A 20,362-nucleotide genomic window follows, 5' to 3' on the forward strand; every position below is an offset into this window, starting at 1 on the left:
TCGAGTACAAAAAAAGTTGTATGTTTATTTACTTTGTTGTTTAGTTTCTTCAGTTGTTATTTGATTTCCTTTTAATTGTTTGGATCATTGAAGCACAATGTCTGACATGTTGTCATCTCCATGAGGGACTGCTCATTATTTCTCATCTAAAATAAGTTTGCACTCTGAAGGAAACTTTCATAACAGTTTTGCTGGGACTACATTTTTTTATTATTCATAATGGGATGTGGGCATCATTGACTGGACCAGTGTTTATTGTCAGTCCTCATTGCTCTTGAGAAGGTGGAGTTACCTTCTTGAACCATTGCAATTCATTTGGTGAAGGGAGACCAAAATGTCTTTGGGAAGAAAGTTCAAGGGTTTAGATCCAGTGACAGTGAATGAATATATTTCCAAGTCAGGATGGTGAGTGGCTTGGAGGGGAACTTGCAGGTGATGCTGTTTCCTTATCTCTGCCACCTTTGATCTTCTAAGGTTGGTTGTGGGTTTAGAAGGAGCTGTCTAAGAACCCTTGGTGAATTTCTGCAGTGCATCTTGTAGATGGTACACTCTGTTGCTTCTGAGCATTGGCAGTGAAGGGAATGTGGTACCAATAAAGTGGGCTGTTGTGTCCTGGCTTGTATCAAACTTCCTATGGGTTGTTGGAACTGCAACCGTCAGGAAATTGAGGAGTATTCCATCACACTCCAGACTTGTAGATGGTGTATAGGTTCTGGGGAGTCTGGAGGTAAGTTACTCTCTGCAGGATTTCTGGCCTACAAGCCTGCTTTTGCAGCCATTATATTTATGCTACAAATCCAGTTCAGTTTCTGGTCAATGGTAAGCCCCAACAATGTTGATTGTAGGTGATTCTGTGATGGTTACACTATTGTATGTCAAGAGTGATATTTAGATTCTCTTTTGTTTGAGATTGCCTGCCACTTGTGTAACGTGACTATGATTTCTCAATTCAAATATCTGATGCTTTTAAAATCAATACCTGTACATTTTCTAATTTAATAGTATAGAAAATAACGTAAACCGAAAGCTCACGGGAAGGAATTTACATCTCCTGGGTGTGATGTAAGCAATAGCAAAAAATGTAGGAAAGTATGGAGAGAGTGAAAACTATTAGAACCTCAATGTTGAGACAATGTCTTGTAATGTAACATTCTTAAAATATCTCATTTCATCCAATAGTTTCTCAGAAAAGCCTCAATTCACCTTTACCATATGCCATTTCGATTTCTCTTCTCCTTCTCCAACAAGCTATGATTTAGAGGAGCTGGTGTTGGACTGGGATGGACAAAGTTAAAAATCACACAACACCAGGTTATAGTCCAACAGGTTTATTTAAAAGCACTAGCTTTCGATGCACTGCTTCTTCAACACCTGATGAAAGAGCGGTGCTCCGAAAGCTAGTGCTTCCAACTAAACCTATTAAATTTGTCCAAGTAACTAAGCAGCATAAATTTCCCATGTGTAGGTCAGAGTAGGTACCTGACAGCTTCAGTTTGCTGAATGCTTCTCCCAGCCATCATCCAATTGCTTCAACACAACTCCATCTCTGAACACTCCGTGGTTGCTATTCCCCTCGACTGTTCATCCATCCAACTCAGCATTAGTTACCCTCACCACATCATCACGCCTGCTTTCAGACCAGTTCACAGTCACAACTTCAGCCCTTCAGTACTGATTTTCTCACAGACACTATAACTTGCATGCTTCTTGCATTCAAGAACACACGTGTATCTCATACATCTGCAGAAGCTGTGCTTTCATAATGCCCAGACTCATTAATGCATAGTTACAATGTGCCAGTCTCTGTGACTTGCATTGCTTTTCAACACAGAGGGAGCAGCAGGCAGATTTTCACATTGGAGGAAAAATGAAAAGTCAAGGGTATGCTATGTGGCACCATACTGCATTAAATTCATGCCTGCAGTATGTGTCAGTAGTTTAGGTGGTAATTACGCTTGAATGTACTTCAAGTAAATGATTTTTTAATGAAAGTTAAAAGGGAGCAGTCCTTAGTGTGGGTGATGAACTCTGACCAGTCAGGGACACCACCACAGTCCCTTTGGGATTTGATCAATTCCATCCAAGGACTGTCAGGTTCTTGGTCCTCCCAGACTCTGGTAATCCAATGTCCACAGTGTTTGGGGATTGGGTCACAATTAGTCCAGCAGGTCAATTGCATCAAATATGGGGATTATAGACAGATCCGTTGGGCTACTGTCAAAATGTCAGTCTGGGTTGAGCCACATTTTCTTGCAATTAGAGAAAAGGAGGAACTGTGTATGGCACAAGTGACTGGAAGCGTAGTTAGTGATGCTGCAAGAGCAGGAGAGGTGATCGGGTGTCCCCAACGAGTGTGTAGGAAGTACAGAGGACAAGAAGAGTAAATAAATTAGGAGGATGCAGTGGGTAAAAGCTGTGGAGTGGACAGGATGCATACAATAGTAGAAATATAGTTCATGAGCCTTGGTTTGATGAGTGTGCGATGGCAAATTTAGATTGACTGCTGACCCTGTGAATGTAAGGTACCAGAAGCAAATTGATGACCCTTATCCTTGCAGAGAGCAAAATATCATTGACTTGCTTCCTGTGCTGTTTAGCATTCTGCTTCATCCAGGATGCAGAACCGAGCTGGGTTGTAGTCTGCATCCGGTTGGCTTGGACTGATAGTGTGGTGTCCTGTCACAGCAGTTGGAAAAAGGACTGCCCTTCTCTGCACCACACTGTCCACCTTCATTTTCCTGCCCACAAAGTGGGCAGAGAGCTTTCGTTCCCTCTGGACCATGTCCTCAATGATAACAGTCAAGCAGCACAGAGTGAGGGTCAGTGCCCAGCTTACAGCATCTAAATAAAGCATCAGCAGCAAAAATGCTTGAAGGTCCCAACAGTGACAGGCACTTCTGCATCCTTGCCACCCAATGTCCCGATAAAAAGTATCTATCTGCCCAGTTGCTTAACTAATGTGGTGAATAGCAGAAGATGACATAAAATAAGTTGTTTCAAGCCATGGCAGACTGGTCATCATGAATGTCACTCAATAAATCAATTGCAAATTGGAAAATTTCATCTGTGAGTTCTGCAGCCTGTTTAAATGTGTGCTTTTAGCCATTGGCTATGGCACTATATTTCACATCCTCTATTTATACTTTTTCTTTTAGTGTGCATCCTTTCCCCTAATTCTGCGGTATCCCTGCTACATGCACCATACCCAGCGAAGCAGTATGTAGCTATACTTAGAATCATACTGTTATACAGCATGTAAACAGATGTTTTGGTTAAACTTATCATGCTGACCAGATATCCTAAACTGATCTAATCCCATTTGCCAGCATTTGGCCCATATCCCTCTAAATCTTTCCTATTCATGTACCTATCCAGATGCCTTTTAAATGACATAATTGTACCAACCTCCTCTACCTCCATGTATGTACCACACTCTGCATGAAAGTTTTATCTTTGAGGTTCCTTTTAAATCTTTCCCATCTCACTTTTAACCTATGCCCTCAATTTTTGGACTCCCTTACTCTGGGAAAGCGACATTGGCATTTCACCCTATCCATGATCCTTCATGATTTTATAAACCTCGATAAGACTACCCCTCAGCCTTTGATGCTCCAGGGATAAAATAAACAGTCTATTCAGCCTCTCCCTATAGCTCAAATCCTTCAATCTTCTTTCACTTCAGACTACCAAACATGTTACAAAAATGATTGTCAGGCAGGGCATTTGAGATGCAAATAAAGACTCCCAAGTTACCCCACTCTTCTTTATATTCCATGTTAACTCTCCTAAACTAAAGAACTTAGCTTATGCAAGACACAGGCATGAGCCTATCTTCTCACACTGCATTTAATTTCCATTATATTTGCAATGCATTGTGTCACAGTGCTGATTTGCTCTCTTTTAATATTTGTCAATATGGATTAAAACCCTAAGTCAACCAAAATATATTTATGGTGCATTTTATTTTAATTTAATTTATTCTTAGGATATGGGCATGAGATGATGGTATCACCGTGAACCTTGTGTTTTTGTCTTCTGGGATTAGAGGTTGTGGTTTTGGGAAGTGCTCTTGAAGGAACTTTGTTCTTGGCTGCTGTGCATTCTATAGACTGTAGCCATTGTAACAACAACATGGAGGGTTTAGAATTGTTACCCTTGTGAATGGGCTTGCTTTCCTCTTGATAGCATTGAGTTTCTTTAGAGCTAATACAGCTACACCCATCCAGAGAAGCAGAGAACATTCTAACACATCCTTAAGTTGTGCCTTATTTCAACTTCATGTGGGGAGAATCTTTATTTAATTTAGTCATTTTGTTTTAAATTTGACTATTTAAACCAATTCTTAAAGAAAAGGTTTAACGATTAAATAATCCTGCACGCAAACTGCGTCGATTAAATCATTCAACCTTTTGCAGTTCAAAGGAAGTAATTTAGAAAGTCCTTGGTCATTGCTCACCAAAGTTTTTAGATTTTTTACATTCATAAACTTGGAATACTGCATGAAAGTTGAATTGTGACAGCTCTAGATTGAACCTTATAGGAGAGGAACAGCAGGCATGCATAAAAACTTCTCAGGCGATATGTGTCTTTGTGAAAAGAGAAATGATCATTAAGATCTTTTCCAAAAATACTGCTGTGATTGAGACCTTCAGCATAGTAATGTTTTAAAACTGTTACTAATGATTGCTGGATAATCTTTTGGATTGCTATTCATCCACTAGTGTGAACTAGTATCAGTATTGAAACAAAAGGGATGTTGACAAGGTGCACGTGGAAAAGATCTTTCTCTTGTGGGAGAACCTTGAACATGGAGCCATTGTTTCTAAAAAAAAATGAGGTTAAGTATTTTAAGACAGAAAGGAGAGATTTTTTTCTCATAGAGGTTTATGAGGATTTGGAAATATTGCTGAAGCAGTTTCTTCAAATATTTTAAGGCAGAGCTGAAACAATTTTTGGTATGTAAGAGGGTGAAAGGTTATTAGAGTAGGCAGGAAGAATCAGATGAGTCATGATCTTAATGAACTGCAGGGGAGTCTTGAGGGGCTCAGTGGTCTACTCCCACTCCGAGTTTGCTTGTTTGTGTGATACATCTCACACATCATTAGGTGAGAATCAGCAAGCCAAGGCTACCTCAGTGGGAGGACAGTTTAATGCCCTCAACAGATTCACACGCACAGTTTCTAAATAGCAGCCCCTGTTCTACAATCTGTAACAAAATTTCTAGATGATTTCTGACTCCAGATCAGAATTGCTGGAGTTACATGATTCAACTAAAATCCATTAATTCAGTTCAGAGCCTGAACCTGGGACATTCCCAGATCACATGTCTGAACTTGATATTTTAACTAAGCTGTTTGGATATATTATGGCACACGTTTGGAGGAAGTAGGACTTGACCTTGTAAACGACATTACCCCTCTGCCACATGAGCTCTTTAAATTACCCAGTTTGGACATATTTAACATACACCTCTGCAGCTATAACATCCTGAGGTGGGGACTTGAATCTGGATCTTCTGTCTCAAAGGTAGGGACACTGCCACTGCATCACAAGAGCCCTGGTGCAATCTTATATTTAGCAACTGAATTCTTGAAGGAGTTTAGAAGAATTTATTTAATCACCGATCATTGATGTAAAATGGTGTTACTTCCTGCAGGGTGCTCTGGTTACTGCCAAAATGATTACATTACTCTTGATTGAAATGTTATTTTTCCAGACTTGGATTGAATCTGACAGTGTTCAGTGAAATTATTCTCAGCCTGGGCTATCAGTTTGTATGCACTGCAATACTGAAAGTAATACAATTACATTAATGAGGATTGTCCAAATCAAAATTGGCTTTTATTTTGTAAATTATCGCAAACTTAGAAAATCCGTGAAACAGTTTTTTTTACTCACTTTTCCCTTTTGTCCCACTTTTCATTTCATCCCCCTTACTTTACCAATGCTTGCTTATTAGCTTTTCTTGTAGCTTTAATTTTAGTCATACTAACATTTAGGTTCAATTTATCGAACTTTTTAAATGCGAAAGAGAAGTTTCTAACCTTTAGTAAAGATGACACTTATTAAATATATAACACCAGAATTATAACTAGTCAGTGCCACATAGTCTCATTGTCTGGCTTGAAATGGAAACGTGCTTGGATTTGTTCATTGGACATGCTGTTTGTGGTATTTTACTGAATGTTCTTGTGACTTGGTGATTAATTCTTAGTGAGCATATCATTTGCTACCAGAAATCTTCAGATCCTGTACATCACCACATTACTCCCTAAATAACTAAAAATTTAGTTAGGCATCAAATTGTTGAGCAATGGTCATTGTCTTTGTTTACAGATTTATAGATTAGTTTTCAAAAAATACCTATCCTCCGTACCATTAGAAAGATAATTGACCAAATCGAGTATCAGTCACTCACCACTACTTCCTAGCAACACACCAGCAGATACTCAGCAACAAGCTTAGTTTCTGATGCACTCAGTCTGTCAGTGCCAGCTGGTGTATAATCACAATGCAGATCAAAAGCAAACACAATGTTAAGCCAATGAAGATTTGCAATATATCATCTTGGATTGTGAACTGCATTAGGTAACTGACTTATATAAAAAACAGAAAGGTTATGTAATGAATACACTTCTCAAAAAGACTCTATGATCATTAGACTATATCTTTGCATTATTTTGTCATTATTAAGACTAAATTAGAAATTTTACCCATACACATACAAAGTACAATTATAATCACAGGTGAGCAAGCTTGCGGGAACTAACTCAACGACACCTGCTTGATGCAAGTAGCCATTTGGTTTTATCTACAGAGTGCCATTGGTCTCAAGAGCGTTGTAAGTTTTTTTATACCTGAAATGGGAAATGTGAAAAAGATTCAGAAAACAAGAGCAGGACTGAAACAGATTAACCTAATGTAACAAGAAACTGTTCACTATGTATGAGTTCTCATGCAAAAATATGGGGACTATGAGTTAACATGTTTGATAGCTTAAAATTCCCTGGTTGCATACATATTATCACAAGCCTCATCTAAACACAGGTAAAAGCATCACATTCATCGGTTTTAAGCTCAGTAATTGTAGCTGGCTGGGACTATAACAGTAATACAGAAGTATTAACAGCGACCTAGCCTAATGTGCATAGAATCCCTACAATGTGGAAGCAGGCCATTTAGCCCATCGAGTACACACCGATCCTCCGAAGAGCGTCCCACCGGACCCACCCTATCCCTATAACCCTGCATTTCCCATTGCTAACTCACCTAGCCTGCACATTCCTGAACACTATTGGCAATGTAGCACAGCGAAGCCTCCTAACCTGCAAAACTTTGCATCGTGGGAGGAAACTGGAGCAAACCCACAGAGTCTTGGGTGGAATGTGCAAACTTCACACAGACAGCCGCCTGAAGATGGATTCAAACCCAAGGCCCTGGCGTTGTGAGGCAGCAGTGCTAAACACTGTGCCACCAGGCCACCAATATAGAAAGATATCCTGAATTAACTGCTTTGCATTGAATGCAGCAGATGGTGGCCTAAACATATCTATAACAGATATGTCCAACTGTTTTCTCAACAATATATTCTTTATTGACATTTTTTGTGCATTATATTGAGGCAAGTGATACTGTACAGGTCTATAATGAATAGTACTGTCGGGCTTGGTAGTCAAACAATACCTAAAAATTTGACAAATTAATATATAAAATTAATATGTATAAAATATTAATTTTGACAAATTAAAATATTTTCAAGTGATGTCAGAATGCAGTTGTTGACCTGCTTCTGATAACCCCTTCTTCAGTACAAAAAGGGGCAAAGCAGAGAGCTTTATTTTACCTCGTGTTTTATTGTGAGCTGGAATATAGGATTTGATAGGTTGGTGGAAGCTGGTTCAATAATAATTTTAAAAGGGAATTTGATAAATACCTGACAGTAAGAAAAACGTAGGACTTTGGGGAAACAGTAGAGAATTGTAACTAATTGGATAGCTCTCTCAAAGAGTTGCAAAGATATGATGGGTCAAGTGGTCTCCTGTGGTTTATGATTCTACGATACTTTACATGGTTTCTACTCATCATGTTTCTGGTTTCATTTCAATATGCACTAAGTCTGAGTGTAACTTGACATTGGTAAAATAAATATACATAGGTTGAATTTCTTGATGGAAGAAAATGTTAAACACAAATATTTAAACTTTTATCAACTGTTTATATTCCACATCAAAACCCTAAAGAAGTTAAAACAAAAGTTCTATTTCAAAGAATATTGGGATTATTTTAAACTAATAATTGGTATATAACACAGGTTATATGACTATTCAATTAGAAATATATGGACAGACATCTTTCATATGTTTTGATTACAGACTAATATAAACAAGCTCTAAAAGTTCAGATTTTTCATTGTAGACAGATGGTTCTTTTCCTGATATCAGGAAGTGTCAGATATATCAGTTGGCTTCAGATTGATGGAGAGCATCCAAGCTCAATAACACAAATGACGATAAGGATGGCAGTGCTGTTTGGGATTTTCCAAGAATATATGAGTTGAAGAGAGGCTAGTTGAACCTGTCACCCTCTGCAAGTGTGTTCTGTCACTTTAATTTTGTAGAGAACACTTTATAATCTATCAAGGCCTGCAGTAGTAATGTTGTGTCATGGCAAAATAATGTAGCCCTTCAGTTTGCAAGCGTCACAGTATTTTTTAAGTTCTCTATATGGTTAATTCTACTGTGAGGATTTATGCATGGCATTCGAAATGAATGTCTGGGAAGCTTTGAACAATAGTTGGTAAATTTTCATGCATTCGGTTTGCAATAGTATACAATGTAATACAATTTCAACTTTTACATTACTATTTATTGTCATCATTTTACTTTGGTCATTCCTCTATAATGTTGAACATACTTGCAAAGAACAAAAGCAAGACATATGCTATATAAATGCAGAACAGTTTAACACACAAGTCAATCTCAGAAACTGAATAATGCTCATTGGACACTCAGCTTGCGAACTCAATCATCACATGTAGAATATTACCTGGCCTCCTATGGCAAAGTATCTGAACACTGAAACATAGGAAACTGAAACCATTATGATTTCCCCCCAACATGATTATCAAATCAGAGTCACTAAATTAATACACATTGACCACTACTATCTACCTGCCCACAGCTCTATCAAAATAATAATTTGTTTATTGTGAGGAGAATTCACAGATGAATATTCCATCTTGTTGATATTATCTGGATTAAAAAAATGTATTTCCGCACTTTATTCAATTGTTAGCTATTTATTTTTTTCTATTCCCCCCTCCTTTGCTGCAGTCATTGCCTGATTAATTGAGTACAGTTTCCCAGTTGTTGGCTCCATTTCAGCACTTTATCCAAGCAGCCATTATTCATGCAGGAGCCTTGACAATGAGTGTCAACAGGCTGTCAACCATGAGGAATATCACAGCCAAGCCTGCTCCTTTACTCACCTGGCATTTACATATGCACACTTCCAGTGGGGGACTGTAAATTGCAACCAGAAGTGGAGTCCCTGGCCAATTTTCTGCTGTCTATCCCAACTGCTTTAAAACAAATTGTAGCAAGCCTTCTGCTACACTGGCTGAGATCAGCTAAAATCAGCATAGACTGGGATCAAACCTTGAATCTTCTCAATCTTTATGGCCACATTTAGTCGAGACACAATCACTCAGCTATTGGAATAACAGCTTGCCTGTTTGAGCATTTGATGCATTTTATTACGCGCTCTCTCTCTATATATATATGAAGGAAATAAGTTAATTCAAATTAAGCCAACATTAAGCAATGATTGATGTTTATTGATATACGTACAAGTGTGGGAAACCTTTGTACACTGCATGGGGACTTACGCACTGTGTGGATTCATTTATTTGATGTACACTATGACAGCATGAAACACACCAAAGAAATCTGTGTTTTGATTAATCAGTTTTGTGAGGGAGGGTTCATAGACAAGTCATGTGGTTTGTTGGCTTTATTTTGTGAAATTTGATTGAAGATTCATATTTTCACATTTTGTTCACATATGGGTTTAATTCCCTCTGTGAGCTATTTTTAGCACACTATTGACTAATTGGCATAAATTCCTGTCTGCACGAGTTTATCACAGAAGTTAACCTGTAACATTTGTGTTAAAATAGCACTGTTAGTAACTTATGTGAATGTGTTAATGGGTACATTAAAATCAGCACATCACATAGGAATATTGGCCTCATCGACAGTAAGCACAAAAGAAATATGTTTTGCCCAGTGGCTTTTACATGTTATATTCTGCTGATCATTATAAGCAAAATCAAATGTTCCAGGAGTTAATGGGAGTAGCTACTCCTTTTATCTTGATTTTAATATTAAATACAATGTTCCTTTTAACTGGATATTACTGCTAAGCTAACACTATTACTTTAATAGACTTACTTGGAGCACAAGCTAAATTGAATTGAAAATCTAAAGAAGCCAATTTGGACTATTTACAAGATTGATCTATAGCTCCTTAAAAATAAATAACTTGGGTTTGTATAGCATTTTTGATGTGTAGACAAAGCAGTAGCCAATTTCCACAAAATATATGATGTTGATAATTCTTAGGAAAGGAAGTAATACTGCCTGTGGAAATATGAGATTGATTTTCTTGAAATATTACCTTAAAATCATTGACATCATAGGGTTTAGCCTTCAGGGGGCATTATAGGGAAAGAGGGTTCCATAAATAACAGAGGCAGAAAGATTCATCATGAACCTCTTCAGAAATGAGATTGCACATCTCTGATAAGTGAGTGAACCTGACAATAGACAGTAAAACCATTCACTTCATACTCTCAGCAAGGAACCACACTCTATTGAACTACAAGCTTAGAATTGAGATTGCTGGTTGTTGACCAACTCCAGCCTGCGCTCCTTTTCAGCACAGCTCCCCATTGGGAATGTGCAAATAGTCAGCTCAATTTAATGATGGCACTGCCTCACTATATCAGCAGTTGTGGATTTACATCCACTTTGGACTTCAACATAGCAGTGCAAAAGTCCTGCATTACTGAAGATCCATTTTTATATGAAATATTACGCTGTGTGCTGTGTCTCCTGCATAGGTGGGAGTAATGGACCTCCCCTGGTAATAATGGAAAAAGAGTAAGCATTTAACAGTGGCACTGCCAACGTTTATCCTAATATTAACAAACACAACTTAACTGGTTAATCATATCCAATGCTATCCCTTTCTGGGTGCAAATTATCTGTTATACAACAGCAGTAAACATGCATGAATAGTATGTCTTTGGCTGTGAAACTCTTCAAGATATTCTGAGGATGTGAAAGGTACTATAAATACAAATTCTTCCTTAATTAATTTAGTTGATTAGGGATAAATGCTGATGAAATCATGGGCAGCACAATGGCTTAATAAAACTGAAATAAATACAGAAGTGCTGGAAATACTCAGTAGATCTGTGGAATGAGTTAACATTTCAGATCAGTGGCATTTCATCAGAACCCCTGGGACTGATGGAAGGACACACCTCAGAAATGTCAACTGTGTTTTCTCTTTGCAGCTGTTGTGAGACCTGCTCAGTATTTGCTGGAATTTCTGCTTTTACTTCAGATTCCCAGTATCTGCAGTATTCTACTTTTCAGCTAGAACATCCCCCTGCTCTGTCTGTGTCTGTGACCCTATAATGAAGACATTGAAGGATGATTTTTTTTTTTGCTCTTTGCCAAAGATAAAGATCCAAGATGAAATGAGACCCATCAAAGTAGCACATTTACAGTGAGCCTAGATACACAAAAGCATGGATAATAACTCTACACAGATCATGAGAGAGACTGATGTGGAGAAAGCTCAGACTGAGTCAGTTGGGATGCATTGCTGTATATACAATTTTCAATCCTTGTCAGAATGCCTTTGTTGGTAAAACACAGGTGACAACCAAAAATGAATGACGGGGCTGTTTCTGGATAGAGAATGTTACAGTGAGGATTAGAAATTCAGCCGTTTACAGGCCAACATACTTAATTTACAGGAAGGTGAAATATTTGGGCACAGTCTGACTAGAATTGATGATGTAGTGAAGACATAGCAAAACGTACATGGCACATTTTAAATCATGGAAAAAATTGAGGAAAAGCAGTAATCTACAGAAATTAAGTGTTTTACTGATATTTTAGATACGGTGAATGATACAAATGATTAAAATTGATCATTCACCTTTGAGTCAAAGTTTTGAAATCAACTTAAGTGGAAAACAAATTCTCTCTCAGTCCTTTGTCAGGGTTTTGAGGTGAAGCTTGCTTTGGTTGTGTCAACCAGCTCTGAATAACTACAGCATAGCACAATATCTGAAAATCTCAACCAGAGACAGAATAAGAATGGTTATTAAGTGAAATAAGTATGCTACATGGACACAACAGAGGTGCATTGTTAACATTGGGATAAAGTACCTAACATATGCCATATCTAAGTTTAGAGTATTTGATACTGACAATGCAGATATCACATTCCCTTCCCTGAAACATCTGAGGAAGATAGCAAGTAGAAGAAAAAGGTTGGTTGAGATTGTGCTGGGAAGATGCTTGTCTCCTTTTCATCATTTTACTAATCAAGCTCTGAATGAGAAGGTCCATGTGGAACCTTCTCAACCTATGACCAGTTGGGGCTCTTAAGAAGGCAATTCACAGACACTTAAATTCCTGACTTTGCTCTCTCCATGATTACCTTCCTCCCAGTATGCAAGGAAGGTGACTCACTTCCTCAACTGGAAATGTAAACCAGAGGGAACAGCCTGACAGTTTGTGATGGGAGAATGGGCAGCAGCCCTCCATTTGCCCCAGTCTGGGATCATTGATGGCTGTCTGACTGCGAGTCCCCGCGCCTTGCTGGACCCCTAACCCATTTCTCCTACCACACCCACATGGGAGAAAAGTATATAAATGATCTACCTTCTTGCCGCTGGATCCCAGGAGTTATAGGTCATGCCTGGGTGGTCTTGTGGAACAAGAACTGCCAGTCCCTGAATGGCCACCAGCTTCTTTTGACCTGTGCCGAGGCCTGCTGTAAGGTTAGAAATTCACCAAAGCTTGGTGTTCAACATGGTAAGCTTTTAGCTTGTGATGTCTGTTGCCTCCTAACATGCCCACCCCGACATTTCGAACACATTTGTAAATTGGACCCTATGTGAATGACAGATAAGATTCTGCTACATCGTGTAATTTGCTGAAAATTGGCTAAACCAAGGCAAAATAACTTGAAGAGTTCTAACTGCAGATTATTCCTATGGAAATTATGTTGTTTTTGATTTTTTTTTGACTGGTTTAAAATTCTCTATATTTGAAGTTGGACTCACAAATGAAACTAGCCGTGCCCCGAAGCAAATTAATCATGAGATAAATTCTCCTCTTTTCACTTGTTTGCTAACCTTTAAACACAAGGCACCAAGCATTTTAAATGTTTTGAAAAGTTTATTAAGAAGTTGACTACTGTTTATCAATTGAACGAACAAATGGTTTGGTGCAGTTTTGTTAAAGCTATTTTGGTTATTTATCTTAGGATTGCACACAGGTCCTTGACTATAGACAGTGATGAAAAGTGGTGACATTTTGTGATAAATGTAACTTCATTTGCATTCACGGAACTGAGCCAAATGCCCCTGAATAAATCAAGAAATGTTTTTATGTTCAATTTTATTTAAAAGTTCATTCAAAAACATGATTTGGTTGTGCCAGTTGATGACAGATTTTCGGTTTCGTGATTTACAAATGAAGCCAGTCAGAAATGTAAGTACATTTCTGAAAACATTTGTAATTTTGAATGCAAATTGTTCTCAGAGCACCAACTGCCTCACAAGTCTGGTGTGGAATCATAGAATTCCTACAGTCCAGGAACAGGCAAATTTGCCCATCAAGTCTGCACAAAATCTCCAAAAACCATCCCACCACCAATCTCAGTAACCCTGTATTTACCATAACTAATTCACTTAACCTGTACATCCTTGGACACTAGAGGGCAATTATCATGGCCAATCCATTTAACTTTTACATCTTTGGACTGTGGAAAGCAATCAGAGCACCCAGAGGAAACCCATGCAGACATAGGGAGAACATACAAGTCACCCAAGCATGGAATCAAACCCAAGTCCTTGGAACTCTGAGGCAGCAGTGCTAACCACTGTGCCACTGTATGAATACCATTCAACTTCAAGGTCAATTATGTCACTATCAATATCCAGACATAATGATTAAATAAGGAAACCAAGAATAGTTAAAAAGGGAAAACATAAACTTAAATATACATTGAATATTTCTGCAAAAATGTGAAATTAAAAACAAAAAAAATTAAAGTGTAATTGTAAGGTTTGATTAGAAGATTTAAAATAAAAAAAATTAAAAGTGTGTTTGTAAGACAAAGGATGCAAAAATAATAGGGAGAGGAACATTGAATTTCAAAATTTTGAATTACGAGGCAATTTGCATTACAGGAAATGGTAGTGTGTTTTTCTGGTTGTTGGATTCATAGGAGATGCATTCTAGATGAGAAAATAGAGATTAGTAATGAAATAATAGAGAACTTGAATATTCATAAGAAAACAGGACCAGATGGAATGCGTCCAAGAGTACTTAAGGAAATGAGGGTAGGAATGGGGAGAGCTGTGGCTGAAATTTTTTTATAGCTCATTAAATTCAGTGGTATGACAGAACATAGGAAAAAAGATAATGTTTTTCCAAATTTTGAAAATGTCAGAAATAGGAATTATAAGCTATTAACTTGACATCTACAGCAAGAAAGACACTGAAGTATTTTATAAAGGAAGTAATTCAGCATCATTTAACAAAAACAAAGGCATTAATATCAGAATAGCATGGATTTATAAAAGACAAATCATGCCTAACAAATCTGTTGAAATTCTTTGAGGATGTCAAAGAATTTACAATTGATGGTAATGCAATTGATGTTATGTACCTAGATTTCAGAGAAAGGTGACAAGGAGCTGCCAAGAGATTTGCTGTTAAAATGATAGATCTTTTGACAATGGAGGATGACATCAATTGGAGAAGAAATTAGCAGAGAGGTATTGATCACTGCCAAGGTAGGTTTAATTGGCTTGCTGTGAAAAGTGGCAATCCCTGCTGAAGGCCACCTCTTGGACCATTACTGCTGATCCTGCTCACTAATACATGTTGCAAAGGCATTGACAGTCAAAGATTCCTTTTTGAAAGGAAGGTGTTGGGTAAACAAAAAAGATATGTAGGGATGTCTCTGTGCAAGTAAATCAAATAAGAAACATTGTACTGAAAAATACAAACTAATTCACACTGTACTAAAAACTAAATATAATTTGATTTCAAAGTAGTATGATTAAATAAGGTAAAAAGGATTCACATGTAAAGCTGGTGTTGAAGGCTTCTTAAATGGAAGTTGTGAAATTAACTAAAATGCTGGAGTGAATAAGCACATTGAAATGATAATGAGATAGTACAAAGCATTAGTGAAGCAGTCAACAATAAACAGAAAGTTTTCTGTCAAGTTTGAAAGATCATACTGAGGTTAACACACTCTGAGTGTTGCAAAACACTAATTAGTACTGTGAATGATATTTTTATGACTGTTAGTTTTGAAGTTTTTTAACAAATTAATTTAAATAGATTAATTGATTTGATTCAATTACAGGTTCATGTACGCGTACACAGAATGTATCACAAGAAAATCCAGAAGTAACTCTTTCCACATTTAAATTTTTTATTCAATAGTTTATAATTATTGAATAGTGTAATGCTAACCCTCAGATACAATTGGCAGCATTCAGAGAAGACAGACAAACATAGTTTAGGGTTTGAAATTGCTGAGCCAGAAAAAGAGGTTTGTAAACAAAGTCTATTATTGTTGGACAGATAAGATCAAGGGAATATATTGCCCAAGGTTGCCTCTGAGTCCAGGATATCATGGGTCAAGTCCCGCTTCAGTAACAGAAGCATATTCTAGGTTGGTACCATGGTGCAGCACTAAGGAAGTGTTGAAGTTTGAAGGTGCCTTCTTTCAGATGAGATTTTAAACTAAGAGTCCATCTGCCCTCTTAGGAGGATGTAACAAATTCCATAGTAAGATTCATGCAAGAGAACAAAATTAGTCTCACTATGCTCACAAAAAAAAATTACCAGTTAGAAAGCAGGAGGCTGGGAGAACACAGGTGCTCCAGATGCTGCCTGGCTTGCTGTGTTCTTCCAGCCTCCTGCTTGTCTACCTTGGATTCCAGCATCTGCAGTTTTCTTTTTGTCCCTAACAAAGAAATTACCACTCAAACAAAGTCAAAACAGAGCATGACAGAGCCATTGATGTTGCATAACCTAACTAAGTACATACAAGTTGTCATGTTGCTTATGTTAGTTCATCATTCTTCAAAGTGTTTAATTGGCTCCATAAGCGTTACACTTGCTCAATGTGGCTACGTTCCCAGTTGCAATCCTCATCTCTGCCCCAATATGGCCAGGGGACTTGAAAGGATACTGCTGGGGAGGCAAGGTTGGCACCACTGCTGTCAAGGTTCAATTCCAGCCTTGGGTGACTGTCTAAGAGGAGTTTGGACATGTCTGTGTGGGCTTCCACCAGGTGCTCCGATTTCCTCCCACACTCCAGAGGAGTGCTGGTTAAGTGGATTCGGCATGCTAAATTGCCCATACTGTCCAGGAATATGCAGGCTATGTGGATTAGCCATGGGAAATACAGGGGTGGGGTATGGGGAATGAGTCTGGATGGGATGGCTGGTGAGCATTCACTGGGCTGAATGGCCAGCTTCCACATTGTAGGGATTCTATGAAATTGTACACTGATCTACAAAGGACCTGAAAGGCTGAATATTTGATTGACTGCAGTCAGCACCATCCAATATAACAAAAACATAGTCAGAGTAAATAAGGAGCTGGTAGGCTACAAACCTAATGCTTGTATGTTCGCAACAAATTCTGAAGCAATGTAGATCATATTCAAATAATCTGTAAATATTGCAGTAATACAAATAACATGCCTTTATTTATTCAGAAAGATGCTTAGACCAGAACAATGGCTGTGCTCAAGCATGTTATGCCATCTTGAGCTTGAAGGAACCCACACACAAAACTTGAGAAGCAGCAGTGAGGTGACAGTGAGGCTCCTTTCACAACTAAGTAATGCAAGGACCTATATTTATTTTTCTGTATTTTTGATTGTGGATTGAAATGGGAAAATATTAAACAAAGATTATTGCAATTTTTAAAATCAATTAACCTGACACATTTTTTTTTTCTCATGGCTGATGATTCAAGCAGTAGCAGAAGAAGTAGATGAGCTGGAACCAAGGGCATGTACAATGGAGATTCAGTTAGCAACAAGTAGCTGATTGGTCTGTGGACTAGTGACCAGTTATTGAAGACAAAGGCTCCCTACCTGCCAACAGGTATGTGATTGATGCCCAGCTAGCTGGCCAGATTGGGGCTCTTAGGGGCAATTATCAAGCTTTCAGACCTTCCTCAGTTCAGGAACCGTGTCGGTCTCTGAAGCAAAATCTTCTTTATTTTTCCTTCGGCATAGTTGTTAACTTTGACTCTTAATTAAAAGTCAGAGAAATCTTATAAGTCGAGCTGTCCTGTGCCCCTTAAAATGAATGAATACATCTGGAGTAGGAAAACCAAGAAGTTCTACTCAGATCAGCGCAATAACTATCTCAGCAGATGTTGTGCACAGGGACCACTGAGCTGCTTTCCCAGCTTTTCCTGTCACCCACAATGTGTGTGTGTGTGTGTGTGTGTGTGTGTGTGTGTGAGAGAGAGAGAGAGAGAGAGAGAGAGATAAGGGAATTAGAGTTTAACTGGTACAGTTATATCTTTTAAAAATCTTTACATTTTGTGATAACTCTGAGAATAGTGTGATTTGATTTCTAACATGCTATCCCAGTGAGGTGTGACAATGAGTAGCGGTTAACACCTTAACATCTCAAAGGTGTCAAACCAGAGAAATTAGAATTCCAGAAAAAAGAAGCGATCAAGAAATAAAAACCTGAAAAAAATATATGCTGGTGACCCAGAAGACTTCAAGACAAATAGATACATCTGATTGCTGATGATAGTTAACCTTGTGATAACACAGGGAAGAATACTTCAGAGAATGATACAGAAAGCATTTGAAACCTGACAGGAGATGCACAGGACCGAAACAAATCTGAACCGAAACAACCTGGATGCTGTAAATCAGAGACAAAAATATAAATTACTGGAAAAGCTCAGTAGAACTGAGGAAGTGGACACTTGGCCTGAAATGTTAAATCTGATTTCTCTCCATAGGTGCTGCCAGACCTGGTGAGCTTTTCCAACAATTTCTATTTGTGTCTCAAAAGGAATCTCCATCTTCAAGGCAGGGTACAGGATGTATCATGAGGCGGTGGCCTGTGGGAGCAGTTCCAAGTCTGGGTTGAGCCAGTGAGCCAACCAGATATGAGAATTAAAGCAAAACATCCCTTGTATGAAAGGGAAACATTAAATACTTCAGTAACACAGATGAAAAGATCATAAATTTAAATAAAATCTAAATTGCATTTCCATTTGGCTGTCTCCAGTATACAGCCTAGATTACATGAGTTAGGATTGGAAAAATGTAACTACGAAGGCTACAAGAGCAAATTTGCATATTTCAGGAATGAATAATGAAATCACCAGCAAAATTGCAAACCAAGCCATTTAAAGCAGAGAAATATTCGGAGGTTTAGACCAGAATTTGATTTCTGTTTCTACAGAATAATTTCCAGGAGAGGAGAGTGAAGTCAGAATCATAGCAAAACCTCCATTTCAGCCATGAAGCACAAAAAAAAACCGTCCAGGGCAGCATCAAAGCATGGAAGAACTGCCATTTCTGCACACTGTTAATCTTTAAGGAGGATGAAATACATTAGAAGCTATGGCATCAGAAATAGTATTGGCAGGGCAATTTAGATGCATCATGTAGAACATAAAATTTGACAATGCCAGAGATATTGAGGAAATTATTGCCAATTGTCATGCCATTCACAGTCCAGAACAAAAGGATCCTTTATCTTGCACCAAATTCCCCACAAGATTATATTAATGTATGTACATGATTTGTTTGTTTTCAATAGAAAGTCTTTGGAACATTGGAAAATCATTCAGCCAATCAAGCCTGCATCATTTTCATTTATGTCCTGGTTGATCATCTGGCCAGTGGCAATTTCCTGTAAAACCATGGTCCATGAAGAATTTTATAAATTTCAGTGGGGTCATTCCTCATTCTTTGAAATGCCACGGAATACAATCTCTTCAATCTCTCCTCAGAAAATGATCCTGCCATCCTAGGGAGAGTCTTTATTGTACTACTTATGTGGTAGAAGTATTCCTCCTTAAATTAGGAGTCCAAAATCAAATGCAATACAACTACAGCAAGATATCATGTATTCAAACCCTCTTATGATGAAGGTCAATATATTGTTTGTTGCACTTCTCTGTTAACTTTTAGTGACTCATGAACAACCATATCTTCCCAGAATCTGTTGAATTTTGGAAAATAACTACCAATGCATCCTTTATCTCTCAAGCCACCTCAAGCCACCTCCTTCATCTGAGATGAAGCTCATCTAGACCAGGGGATTTATTGAACATTAACCCAGTTAATGTTTTAAGTGCTAGTTCTTTACTGATATTACTTTATTTTTGTTCCTTAGTTCATCAAATCCTTTGATCATCAAGAAATTTTGGGTGATGTCTTCTATCATTAAGACAGATTCAAAGTAATTGGTTACTGCGCCATTTCCCTACTCTTCATCATAATTTCTTCTGTTCTCACCAACAGTGAGTCAACATTTTTCCTTCCAATTCTTTTTCGTTTTCATATTCAAAAGAAAACCTTTTGCAGTGCTATTGCTGCAGTTATATTTCTTCATGAGTTTGTCATTCAGATTCTCTTGTTCCTTTCTTGATCAGTTTCTTGCTCATCCTTTCTTGGGTTCCAAATTGCTTCTAATGCTTAGCTCACCATGTTTTCTGATATCCTTATAAACAACCTCCTTTGATCTAACACAAAATGTAACTTCTTCCATTAACCATGGCTGATTTGCCTTTCCTTTTGTGAGTTTGTGTCTTAGATGAATACAGGGCAATCTTGATTGACAGAACAATCCGGTGGGGAACATTTTGTTCAGATAATCGAATGTTTGGATAATTGAGTGTTTGAATAACACAGTTTACCTAAGCATCGGGACCTTGAGACCTTGTTCAGATAATCCAAAATTGGGATAATTGATGTTCGGATAACTGAAGTTGTACTGTATTTATCCATTGATAGAAGGAAATGGTTATATGAAATA

This window comes from Chiloscyllium plagiosum, unplaced genomic scaffold, assembly GCF_037043375.1.
Source record: "Chiloscyllium plagiosum isolate Xiang-an unplaced genomic scaffold, Cpla_swu_hap1 HiC_scaffold_5, whole genome shotgun sequence".
NCBI lineage: Eukaryota > Metazoa > Chordata > Chondrichthyes > Orectolobiformes > Hemiscylliidae > Chiloscyllium > Chiloscyllium plagiosum.